The sequence below is a fragment of the Ahaetulla prasina genome, chromosome 6 (assembly GCF_028640845.1).
Source record: "Ahaetulla prasina isolate Xishuangbanna chromosome 6, ASM2864084v1, whole genome shotgun sequence".
Taxonomy (NCBI): domain Eukaryota; kingdom Metazoa; phylum Chordata; class Lepidosauria; order Squamata; family Colubridae; genus Ahaetulla; species Ahaetulla prasina.
The window spans coordinates 8,266,694-8,279,630 of NC_080544.1; positions in this window are offsets into that span (position 1 = coordinate 8,266,694).

Consider the following 12,937-nt stretch of genomic DNA (forward strand, 5'->3'; position numbering starts at 1 on the left):
TTCTTACTCTTCCTCTGATGCTCATATATATGTATCTTGCCATTTGATGATGCATATTGTTGACTTTGTATATAATGTATATTTATATACTTTGTATATAAATATACAAATAGAATGAGACTATTGCCTTACACAATGTAAGCCGCCCTGAGTCTTCGGAGAAGGGCGGGATATAAATGTAAATAAATAAATAAATAAATAAATAAATTGTGTCCTTAAATTTTAAATTCCTCCTGGAAATACAACCAACTGTTCTTCATTAAGAATAGTTTCTAAACCCTAGTATATCTCATTAAGCATGGTTCTTGCCTCTGCTTTCCCAAACTCATTGAAGTTAGAGAGTTCAATAGAGAAAAATCTAAAAGAATTGTCAAGATTTGACTTTTATATTATGTTTGGAAGGTCAGAAATCTTATTTAAATATAGATCTATAATATATTTTCATTAGATTTAAAAATGATTGTGATCAGCTCAGTATAGCATACTTAACGCCTATTGTCAGGCACAAGCAACCAGATCCATTTGTGAAAGGTTCAAATCCACCTCTTTATTGCATTCTACCTATATTACAAGAATCTTCCCCACTCCGCTTGCCTTGCCTGGGGAATGAACAGATAAGGTCCCATGGAACTTGGGATGGAGTTAGGCTAATGGCTTTTCTGGGTGCGTAAGGACTGAAGTCTAGTTCCCCATTTGACTCCTCCTCTTCAGCTGGCTGAAAGTTTCCCAATATTTATGTTTACAAAGGCAAATGGATAAGATAATATGACTATACAATGTAATATTAGGCCCTCACTACATGTAAAATACAATGAGCATCCCTTATAAAGTTACTACTATTCATTTACATACGTATGCCTAATTATGCATATATATGTTTATATGCATAAGCATACATAGATGCATAATAAATGCACATTCTTTTTATTCTATTTCATTTCATTCAAAGAAAGTTAAAATACAAAATTTCAAATGTTTTTCTTCAAAAAGCCAAACAAAGAAAAAAACCCCCACAAAGCAAGACATTAAAGTGCATTAAAAAACATGCACACATATTATCCCTCTGGATTTATTTATTTATTTATTTATTCATTTTTCATATTTTTATACCGCCCTTCTCTGAGGACTCAGGGCGGTGTATAGCATAAATAAAACATAGATATCGAAAAAAATTTTAAATACAGTATTCAATTAAAAATCTAATTCAATAAGCTGCATGTTAAAATTGTTGAATAAAAAGTGATAAATAAATTAAAACCCCTTTAAAAAAAACCTAAAAACCCTCAATATTAAAATTAATCATTAGGCCAGCCCCGCTTGATGAAAGAAAAAGGTTTTGAGCTCACGCTTAAAGGTGAATACTGATTAATATATTACAACAATATTAGGTTTTTACCCCTAGCAAAACAAGCTCCAAACTTTTTTAAAACTACTAAATATATTTGCAAGTTATTAGCCTTCATCTATATACTATGTTGATGACCAAATAGTTAAAAAGAAAAACAATAACAAACTTATTGTAATCAATTTGTAGAAAATTTATCACGGCATCGTTATCTACCGCAAAGCTCCAAAAGATAACAGTGATTTGTCCTGGCTCAATATCCACATTTGTTTCTTAATATCATCTCATATCAATTACTGTCTGGTTAAATATAATGTCCAATCTCCAAAGTTAGTATCTACCAAAAAAAAGTCCAAATGAAATTGTTTTACATTTTAATGTGATAAATCTATCCCCCAGTCTCCTTCAATCTTCCTAAACCAATTGATCACTTCTCTACTTAGTCAGGTTTCAGCTGTTGTACAAGAATACAGGCTTGAACTTCAGGGAGGTATGTGCAAGTGACTCAGTCCTAAGTCTGTAGAGTCCATATTTCTTTCCAGCAAATCTGTTTTCAGATCACATTCTTTTTGTGAGTCTAATTCAGGAGTCTGGAAACTTGGCTCTTTTAAGACTTGTGGACTTCAACTCCCTGGCTGAGGAACTCTGGGAATTGAAGTCCACAAGTCTTAAAAGAGCCAAGTTTCCAGTCCCCTGGTCTAATTTATCTGCAGCTAGATGCATCTGAATATTTTCCATAATCATTATTTCATCAAACGTCTTAAAAAAATTTCAAATATGGAATTCATAAATTACTTTTTTCAAATGTCAGCCATATTTGCTTGTCTGTAATCTGATATATTGTTGCTCTCTGTAACTTGACAATGATAAATAAAAGAACACAGGACTCTCCATCCAAATTTTTAAAAAAAAAATTAAAAAAGCTCCAAACATTTTGCAAATTAGTAAAATGCAAAAATCCTGTAGTGGGAGACCAACATAGATGTAAATGCAATGAAAACACTTTTTTCCTTACAAAAAAAAAAGTTATTCAGATTTATTCACATAAATCAAAGGGAAAAAGAAAAAAAAGAAAACAGATAAAATCCAGCAAGGGATTAAAATAAATCAGCATTCGACCAGTCAACTTTTAAAGATAAAAAGCAAAGTGAAACCAAAGCTTCAAAAAGTGAAACCCCAGGCATTCTTAAGAAAACAAATTTGGATGACCGTGAATTTCTGACAGCTCCCAGACAGAGTCTTCAAGACTTCTTTTCCCAGGTGGGTCCATGGCCCTATGAAAGCTGCCTTGGATCCTTCCTAAATGCTCCCATTCAGATCCAGGGAGCAGCACTACCAAAGAACCAGCTTTGGCAGTAAAATCAGCAGATTGTCAGGAGGAAAAGGAAAAGCTTCTACCATTCAGCAGCCATCTTGAGTTTTTCACATGTTCACACTTTCTTATCGGTACAAATCGCCTTCCTCTACTGATCCCATGAAAGTGATACTTAAGAGTACAAGAAGGAGGTTAAAGGAAGGAAATGATGGGGAGGGGAGGGGAGGGAGAGTCTAGCCTACTCCATCTGTTAATCCAATATTTGCCTGAAAGAATGAGCCAAGGGGTCATGGGTTGTTTAGTGTTTTATAAAATTGCCAAATTTCAATTCCATTGACATGGATTTTGGCCACATTCTGTTAGCCCAATCGAGGTACCTTGGCTCAGAAATTGTTGATATGCACCATATCCAATGGTGGGATTCAGCCGGTTCGCACCACTTCGGGAGAACCGGTTGTTAACTTTCTGAGCAGTTTAGTAAACTGGTTTTTGGAAGAAATCATTAGGGCAGAGAACCTGTTGTTAAATTATTTGAATCCCACCACTGACCATATCCAGTTAAAGGTAACTGGAACAAGAATTTTACACAAACACACACACATGCCAGGGAATACAGTAGAACCTCTGGTCACGAATGCTGCTGACCACGACCAAATCAAGTTCTGACCCAAAAATTTACTTTTTTTTTTCCTGTGGCCAGTTTCCCTTCCCACACCATTTTTTTTGTAAGCACCAAATTTCCAAAATTGGGTTCGGGTCACGACCAAATCGGGTTGCAACTAAAGTTATGGAACGAATTATGGTTGTGCATTTTTTTTCTATTCCATAGTGATAACACTTCAGAGTGGTTACATAAGGAAGTAGGAGTATTACACTCCAATATCAGTTCATCATTGATTATATTAATTTAGGATTATATTTGCATTTTAAGAGGTTAGGATTTTGTAAATGAAGGTAAAAGCAGCTGGAGGCCCATTTTCTCTCATTCTAAAAGATAAATCCTGGTGTTCATGTTGCTTCTTAGCAACAATGCAATATAAAATTTTACTCACAGTCTATTCTGAAACCTCAGATCTGTCTATACAAAACTTCAAGAACCAAAATAAACAACAGAGGATATCCCCTTTTGGATATAACATGGTTTAGTCAAATCACCATTAACCAAAATTTGGGCCTTTTGAGATCTATCATATTTTTCAGAGTATAAGACACACCTTAATTTTTGGGGAGGAAAATAGGAAAAGAAAAATCTGCCTATCAGGTATTCATCTGGCTCGTCCTTAGCCTGGTCAGCTCCAGCAAATTAGTTCGCTTGCTGGTTTTGAGGTTGGGGCTTGTTTGGGCTAAAAAACAGCTGCTAAAGCACAGTTGATGGTCGGAGGGAGCAGTAATTAGAAAAGCAGGCAAAGCACGGAAGATTGCTTAGTTCTGGTTGGGGCTGAGAAACAGCTTTAAAAGCACAGCTGATCATCATAAGGAGCTCCAGTGGAAGGGGTAAGAAAGCAGCAGCTGTTCCAGGTAGCCATTTTGGGCACTGCATGTCGTGTTTTCAGCCTCGAAATGCGTCACGTTTTCGGGCAGCGATCCCCACAGCCTTGAAGGGCTCTCAAACAGAGCGTTTTGCAGGCTGAAAACACGACGTGCGGAGCCCAAAAACACAAGCCATTGTCAATGGCAATCTCTGCAGCCAGGACGAGGACGTGAAGAGACTGAAGTATAAGATGCGCCCAAATTTTCAGCTTCTTTTAGGAAGGGAAAAAGTGTCTTATACTCCGAAAAATATGGTATGTATTGACTTGATTCCTTGAATAAAATTCTGGTCAGATTCTTTACCTTCCACAACTTTAAACAGAAATTGCTGGTTCAAATTGTCAAAAGCTTTCTCGGCATCCAAGGAAATCAATGGGTTTGTTTTTCATAATGTTGTTGTGGATATCCTTGTTACGGACATTCTGTGGCACTTGCTGAAGCTACCCAGCCCGGAAACTTCTTGGAAGATCGTGAAAGAGTTTCAGGTTTTCCAGTACGATGAACACTGCAGAATTCTCCATAGCATGCACCAAAGAGAGCCAGCTTGGAAATATCTTGGTATCCAGCAAAAAGCTAAAGTTATCAGTGTATATCAGGGGTCTCCAACCTTGGTCCCTTTAAGACTTGTGGACTTCAACTCCCAGAGTCCCTCAGCCAGCTTTGCTAACTGAGGGACTCTGGGAGTTGAAGTCCACAAGTCTTAAAGGGACCAAGGTTGGAGACCCCTGGTTTAGCAGATCTTCTCTGGAGCACCATCTTGGTCTCCAGAGAAGCAGGAGAAGTCTCTGGAGAAAAGGTCTTCTCCAGAGCAGGGGTCTCCAACCTGGCTGAGGGATTCTGGGAGTTGAAGTCCTCAAGTCTTAAAGGGACCAAGGTTGGTGACCCCTGCCTTAGATTAAAGCAGCGGGCCCCAACCGTTCCACCTTGGCCCAGTGTGTATGTGTGTGGGAGTGAGTGGCAGGCGCATGCACAGATCCCATTGGTGTGAGTGGCGGACAGGTGTGCCCTGCACTCGCGCAAGCAGAGCTTCACATGTGAGCACAAGTGCCCTCTGCTTGCACAAGGGGACAGTCACGTGCAAACACACATGCCCATAGTTTGCCCGGCTCAAGTTTCAAACATGCTGTGGCCTGGTAGTGGGCCGGGGGTTGGGGACCCCTGGATGAAAGGTATTGTTCGCTTAAGGATTGGAAGCCACAGCAAGGAAGGAAGACCCATCCAGCAGAATCTCTGGTCACAAACGCTTCTCTTCTGACCATGACCAAGCCTGGTCATTTTTTGGTCACCACAGAATTCACCCCCCAAAAATATTTTTTCTGCTGCCAATATCCCTTTCCACACCATTTTTTTTTTTGTAAGCGTCAAATCTTCTACTTGAGTAATAGTCACAGATTATTCAGCAATCCAGAAACATTCGTTTAAAGCACATGCAGAAGGAGCAACTGGTTTAGATATCATGTCAAGAAGCATCCAAATTCGATGTGATTTATCTCGACTAGGCTGCTTTTATTTGGTTTATGCATTCATATGAATATCTTACTAAAACAGTGCATTGAACATTTGCAGAAAAACATGGATATGGAATGTTAGCCATATTTTGTCTGAAATCCAACTTAATGTCAGGCTGCCTCTGATTATATTTAGGAAAGAATACACCTTGACTTCATTTGAAAATAAAGAAAAGTACTTTTACTAGATACATCCGGACAGCAGCAGTGTAGAGTTGGATCTGAGACAAAATATGGCTAACATTCCATATCCCCTCGTTAGTCCCTCCTTCCCACAAAAGGTCAGGCAAGCCTGGTCCAATGCCAGCTCCTTCTCGGGCCCCGTGGTAATCTTCCGAAGGTCTCCGGCAGTTTCTTATCTGTCATTGAACGGCTGTCATTTGAAGATCATTTGACGGCCGTCTCCAGGGGGGCCTTCCACCAGGTTCGCCTGGTTCGGCAGTTGCGTCCCTTCCTTGATCGGGATGCCTTGTGCACGGTCACTCATGCGCTCGTTACCTCTCGCTTGGATTATTGTAATGCTCTCTACATGGGGCTCCCCTTGAAGTGCACTCGGAGGCTTCAGTTAGTCCAGAATGCAGCTGCGCGGGTGATAGAGGGAGCTCCGCGTAGCTCCCATATAACACCGCTCCTGCGCAGACTGCACTGGCTACCTGTGGCCTTTCGAGTGCACTTTAAGGTGTTGGTTACTACCTTTAAAGCGCTCCATGGCTTAGGGCCTGGGTACTTACGGGACCGCCTGCTGTTACCACATGCCTCCCACCGACCCGTACGCTCTCACAGAGAGGGACTTCTCAGGGTGCCGTCCGCCAAGCAATGTTGGCTGGCGGCCCCCAGGGGAAGGTCCTTCTCTGTGGGGGCTCCCACACTCTGGAACGAACTTCCCCCGGGTTTACGCCAAATACCTGACTTTCGGACATTTCGTCGCGAACTGAAGACACATCTTTTTATTCGCGCGGGGCTGGCTTAAATTGATTTTAACAAATTTTTAAATTCTTAGTAATTAATTTTAAATGGGGTTTTTTAGCTTATTATATATTTTACTTCTCAGGCCAATTTTAAAATAAGTTTTTTAACTGCATTTTAAATTTGTATATTGTACCGTCTGTTTTATTCTTGCCTGTACACCGCCCTGAGTCCTTCGGGAGAAGGGCGGTATAGAAATCAAATAAATAAATAAATAAATAAATAAAATCTCAGGAATGCATCGTTTGTTAGAAAGCCCGCTTGTTTGGCGTTTATGCTGATTTAAAACATTTGCTCCCCCCTCCCCTAATTTTATGTCAGACGACACTCTTAAAGGGCCCTCTTCTGTTAATCTGAATAGGATAGTATACATCTTAGGTTCATGGCTATTTTACATTAACATACTGACATTGCACGCTAACTACTGAAAACAAATTGCACACATATAAGACAAATAGAGTGAAGCTTGGAGTGGAGGCTGACATTTATACTCATAGGCAAGCCCAAAACAGGGCAGAGCCCAAGCTATTGTTGCAACAATTTTATTGGCACCAAGGTGTTGTGACCCAGGCTCAAGTAGATAGTAGGAAACTCCATCTGAAAAAAACAAACTTTATTCGAACAGCTGAGAATTACTTCATTCCCAGCCTAGTTCAACTAAATTAAAACAAATTCCTCCCAATACAAATTCCTCAGTCCTATCACCAACCTTGGTCCAATTAGGCAAACTGCCAAAGGCCTTTCTTGGCAAACGTTCAGAAGTCACAAAAATAAATGCAAGACATAGATGAAGATGAAGCAACTACCAATGTTGTTTTCCGGCAAAGGCCAAACGCCATTGCTGGTCTGTTTCAAGGGAGGGGCCAATCATCTCTTGGCCCTATTCCTGAGTTGTCCTCTTTGCTTGAGCTGCTCTTGCCTTCTGGCAGCTCTTCTCATGCGTGCATTAGGAACAGGCTCCTCCTGTTCCTCTGCCTCACTACTATCAGTCTCTGGAGGCTCTGGAGTCCGCACCTCACTCCCCGATGGCCCTGGCCTCACCTCAGCCTCATCGCTTTCCGACTCTGTTGCCAGCTCCGCAGGCTGCTGGCGGACCACAACACAAGGAACTTCCAAGAAGTTTGCCAACTTGATTTCAACCAGACCAAAAACAACAACAACAACAACAACAAAAAGGCAAACCAGAACTGCTCAAGTAGCACTGAATTCTGCACACAGATTTTTCCAAAGTTGCTTGTGCCAGGTCGCCACTGATACTGTAGATATCCCAATCTGTAATAGTACTCACTGGTCTTTGGACTTGATTCTTCCTAGAAAGGGGAAATCGGGACATAAAGCCTTGAAGACGGGGGGTCTCCAACCTTGGTCCCTTTAAGACTTGTGGACCAAATCCCAGAGTTCCTCAGCCAGCTTTGCTGGCTGAGGGACTCTGGGAGTTGAAGTCCACAAGTCTTAAAGGGACCAAGGTTGGAGAACCCTGCTTTAAGAGATGCTTCCCAAACTATTCATCCTTCCCAAGAGTACCAAGAGAAATTCCCGATGGGCACCCTCTCTTCTCAGTGCTGATGTTGTTGCTTCCTGCTCTTCTACTGAAGTTATTTTGTTCAAAACTCATTTTTTTTATCTTAGAGCACAGGCACAAATCAAGTGTCTGCTAAGCTTTCTGAAGATTACTGTATGCTTCTGATACTTCCTATCTCTTCAGCACCTCCTTCCACACTGTAGTTTGCTCTACAAGTTGGCGACCAAAACCCATTACCTGGAAAGCTACCATTGAACTCTGCGGGTTGTGGGACCAGTTTACATAGTCTGCCTCAGATAACTATAGTAAGATCCTACTGCTTTCTAGAAAGTACTTCAGGAGTTTTCCAGCTCCCTTGACAGTCAAGATCAGAGGTTTTCAAACTACGACCCGTGGGCAGGATACAGTCCGCTGAAGCCATTAATCCAGCCTGCACAGGAACTACAAGGCTGCCCCCCAACCCGCTGGCCCCCACCCCTCAGCCGAGGCCAGAACTTACCTTCGTGAGCCCTGTGGGCTGGAACTGGAAGGTAAGGTGAACATTTTTGGCTACTGGAGGTGGGGGAAGTTAAAAATGGGGCACATGGACATCCTGGGAGACTAAAAACGGGGCGCACGGAGGCCTCCCAGCAGTCCACATGCCCCGTTTTTGACCTCCCCCACCTCCAGAAGATGGAGACGGAGAGAAAGAGAGAGATAAAGAGAGAGATAGACGGAGAGAAAGAGAGAGAGGGAGGGAAAGAGATGAGACAGAGAGAGTGAGATAGACAGAGAGAGAGAGAGACTTGTTGATTGTAAGCTCCTTGGAGATGAGAAGAATTGCTGCAAAACAGTTTCCTGATGTGGACCACTAGACTCCTAAACAACTGAAAAAAACCATCCAGTAAAAAGAAAAGTCAATCAAAAGAGCAACATGCAAGCAAAAGGAAATAAAATAAAAAAAATAAAGTTTAATTTGTGTGCATTGTTTAATGCAGGGGTCTCCAACCTTTGCAACTTTAAGCCTGGAGGACTTCAACTCCCAGAATTCCCCAGCCAGCAAAGCTTAAAGGCTTAAAGTTGTAAAGGTTCAAGACCCCTTGTTTAATGGACTGCTAAATTGGCCACGTCCACCCAGTCACATAACCTAGCCACGTCCACCCAGTCACATGACCACCTCGACACACCCACCCAGCTGGTCCAGCCCCCCCAACAGTCTAAGGGACCATGAAGTGGCCCCTGTTTAAAAAGTTTACCCTGAGGTAGATCATTAGTGTTCAGAGGTGACTCAGATGTCTGTTGTCTCTAAGCAACTTCTCTCTGGGCACCATTTCCTTGGTTTACTGAAAAATGAAGTATCAGAAATTTTAAAAAATCAATTTGAACCAATTTCACTCAAGCAGACCAAGGCATTTTTGCAGAGAGAAGGCACAACGATTAGAGAGGAAGTGTCTAACTTATATAAAATAACAAAGTATTCCAATAATAACTCTATAATTGTGTGAAAACTAATACAGTCCAAATAATTTCATTAAAATCTCCGAGATGGGTAGATACAGATACAGATACAGATACAGCTCTGAATGGGCAGCTGTGATTACGTAAGTAAATATTAAGGTTGTGAATGACTAGATAATTTGTTGTTGTTAGCTGCAAAGTCGTATCCAACCCATCGCGACCCCATGGACAACATTCCTCCAGGCCTTCCTGTCCTCTACCATCCTCTGGAGTCCATTTAAACTCATGCCTACTGTTTCAGTGACTCCATCCAGCCATCTCGTTCTCGGTCGTCCCCCTTTTCTTTTGCCCTCAATCTTTCTCAGCATTTGGCTCTTCTCCAGTGAGTCCTTCCTTCTCATTAGGTGGCCAAAGTATTTCAGTTTCACCTTCAGGATCTGGCCTTCTAGATCAGGGGTCTCCAACCTTGGTCCCTTTAAGACTTGTGGACTTTGCTGGCTGAGGAACTCTGGGAGTTGAAGTCCACAAGTCTTAAAGGGACCAAGGTTGAGACCCCTGTTTTAAAGAGCAGTCAGGGTTGATCTCCTCTAGGACTGACTAGATAATTTGTTGTTGTTAGCTGCAAAGTCGTATCCAACCCATCACGACCCCATGGACAACATTCCTCCAGGCCTTCCTGTCCTCTACCATCCTCTGAGTCCATTTAATCTCATGCCTACTGCTTCAGTGACTCCATCGAGCCATCTCATTCTCGGTCGTCCCCCTTTTCTTTTGCCCTCAATCTTTCTCAGCATTTGGCTCTTCTTCAGTGAGTCCTTCCTTCTCATTAGGTGGCCAAAGTATTTCAGTTTCACCTTCAGGATCTGGCCTTCTAGATTGTCTCAACCTTGGTCCCTTTAAGACTTGTGGACTTTGCTGGCTGAGGAACTCTGGGAGTTGAAGTCCACAAGTCTTAAAGGGACCAAGGTTGAGACCCCTGTTTTAAAGAGCAGTCAGGTTGATCTCCTCTAGGACTGACTAGATAATTTGTTGTTGTTAGCTGCAAAGTCGTATCCAACCCATCACGACCCCATGGACAACATTCCTCCAGGCCTTCCTGTCCTCTACCATCCTCTGGAGTCCATTTAAACTCATGCCTACTGTTTCAGTGACTCCATCCAGCCATCTCGTTCTCGGTCGTCCCCCTTTTCTTTTGCCCTCAATCTTTCTCAGCATTTGGCTCTTCTCCAGTGAGTCCTTCCTTCTCATTAGGTGGCCAAAGTATTTCAGTTTCACCTTCAGGATCTGGCCTTCTAGATTGTCTCAACCTTGGTCCCTTTAAGACTTGTGGACTTTGCTGGCTGAGGAACTCTGGGAGTTGAAGTCCACAAGTCTTAAAGGGACCAAGGTTGGAGACCCCTGTTTTAAAGAGCAGTCAGGGTTGATCTCCTCTAGGACTGACTAGATAATACAATTAGCAAATATATTTGTTTCACGAACTAATCCTTAGGCCAGGGGTGGCAAACCTTTTACTCACCAAGTGCTGAACAGGTATGTGCTTCGTGCGCGCACATGCTATCCATGCTAATGCGCAGCTCCTCTTCCGTGTGCTGTGCGCACAACTGCCTCATCTGCGCATGCTCACGGCTTCCACATGCATGCCCCTCTGTGTGCTGCCCACGCAATCACACCATCTGTGCATGCGCATGGCTTGCATGTGGCTCCGTGAGCCGTGTGCACAACTGCACCATCATCACATGGCATGCAGTTTCCATGTGTGCAATGTACACACGTGAATGCCGTATCTCAGTACGAATGCTGTACCCTTGCAGCATGTGCAAACACGTGCACATCCGCAGGAGAGCTCCGAGCACCAGCTGGGGCGCACACACAGCTGCAGGTGAGTTGGGCAACAGCTCACGTGGCCGGAAAGATGGCTCTGCGTGCCACCATGGGTACCCGTGCCACAGGTTCACCATCACAGCCCTAGGCTCAAAAAAGAGGGTAAGTATAAAAATAATAAAGGGACGCGGTGGCTCAGGGGCTAGGACGTTGAGCTTGTCGATCGAAAGGTCGGCAGCTCAGCGGTTCGAATCCCTAGTGCTGCTGTGTAATGGGGTGAGCTCCCGTTACTTGTCCCAGCTTCTGCCAACCTAGCAGTTTCGAAAGCACGTAAAAATGCAAGTAGAAAAAACAGGGACCACCTTTGTTGGGAAGGTAACAGCGTTCCGTGCACCTTTGGTGTTGAGTCATGCCGGCCACATGACCACGGAGACGTCTTCGGACAGCGCTGGCTCTTCGGCTTTGAAAGGGAGATGAGCACCGCCCCCTAGAGTCAGCAACGACTAGCACATATGTGCGAGGGAAACCTTTACCTTTTACTATAAAAATAATGCCTCTGCATGAGAGAAAAGAAGGTTATAAAAGGAGAATTGCTCTTTTCCTGGAAAAATCTCCCTCGTCAGTCATTTTACTGATACTTTGCCCCAAAACAATCTGAGGAAGATGGAGCAAAGAGACAGTATTGTCCCACAGTTACTCGGGCCTCGTCCTACCTCAAAAACTCCACCAGAAGGACTTTTTTTTGTGCGTGGAAGATGTTTGGGAGTTTTAAAATGAGCATTAATTGCAGTTTTTTCCTTTTTATTGATTTCCATCTCTGAAGAACATGATGCCAGTAATCAGACTGCAATTTAAATTTACCTTTATTTTAAAAAATGTCAAATGACCTCTCCCCATTGTGCTTATGTTTATACACAGACACAAGCACATACAGAAATATACACACAGTCCTACACGATCCAACAGATAAAAAGAAACAGATATTTTCTGTTTCTAGAAAACTATTGAGGCAAGTTTTAAAATGTAATCTGCCCTGCTATTAGCACTCAAATTTATTAGCATCAAAACATAACTTTTAAAGAAAAAAATATAAATTATGAGTATAAATTAACAGGTTTTTTAGGATCATCCATCTTGAGTAGTTTAACAGGATGTTGGAGTAGCAAAAAAGCAACCCAAACATGAAAAATTACTTCAATGGTACCCACCCATTTCTCAGTTTGCCGCTTGAGATAAGTTACAATATTGTCAAGTAAAAGGAAGCTATAGTAGATGAGCATGACTTCCTTCACTTCTTCCCACAATACATTCTTACTACAGTTGGCTGCAGTTTTGTTGGTCATGGTTAGCATCTATGGATTTTGATTTGAACATTTCTGAGCCCTGAAAAATTCAGGAATTCTGGTGGACAAATTTGGGGATGAGATAAACCGATGTTCTTAAAGCTCTTTCTATACTTGCTGGCTTGTGAGAGATTATTGCAGAAAAATTAG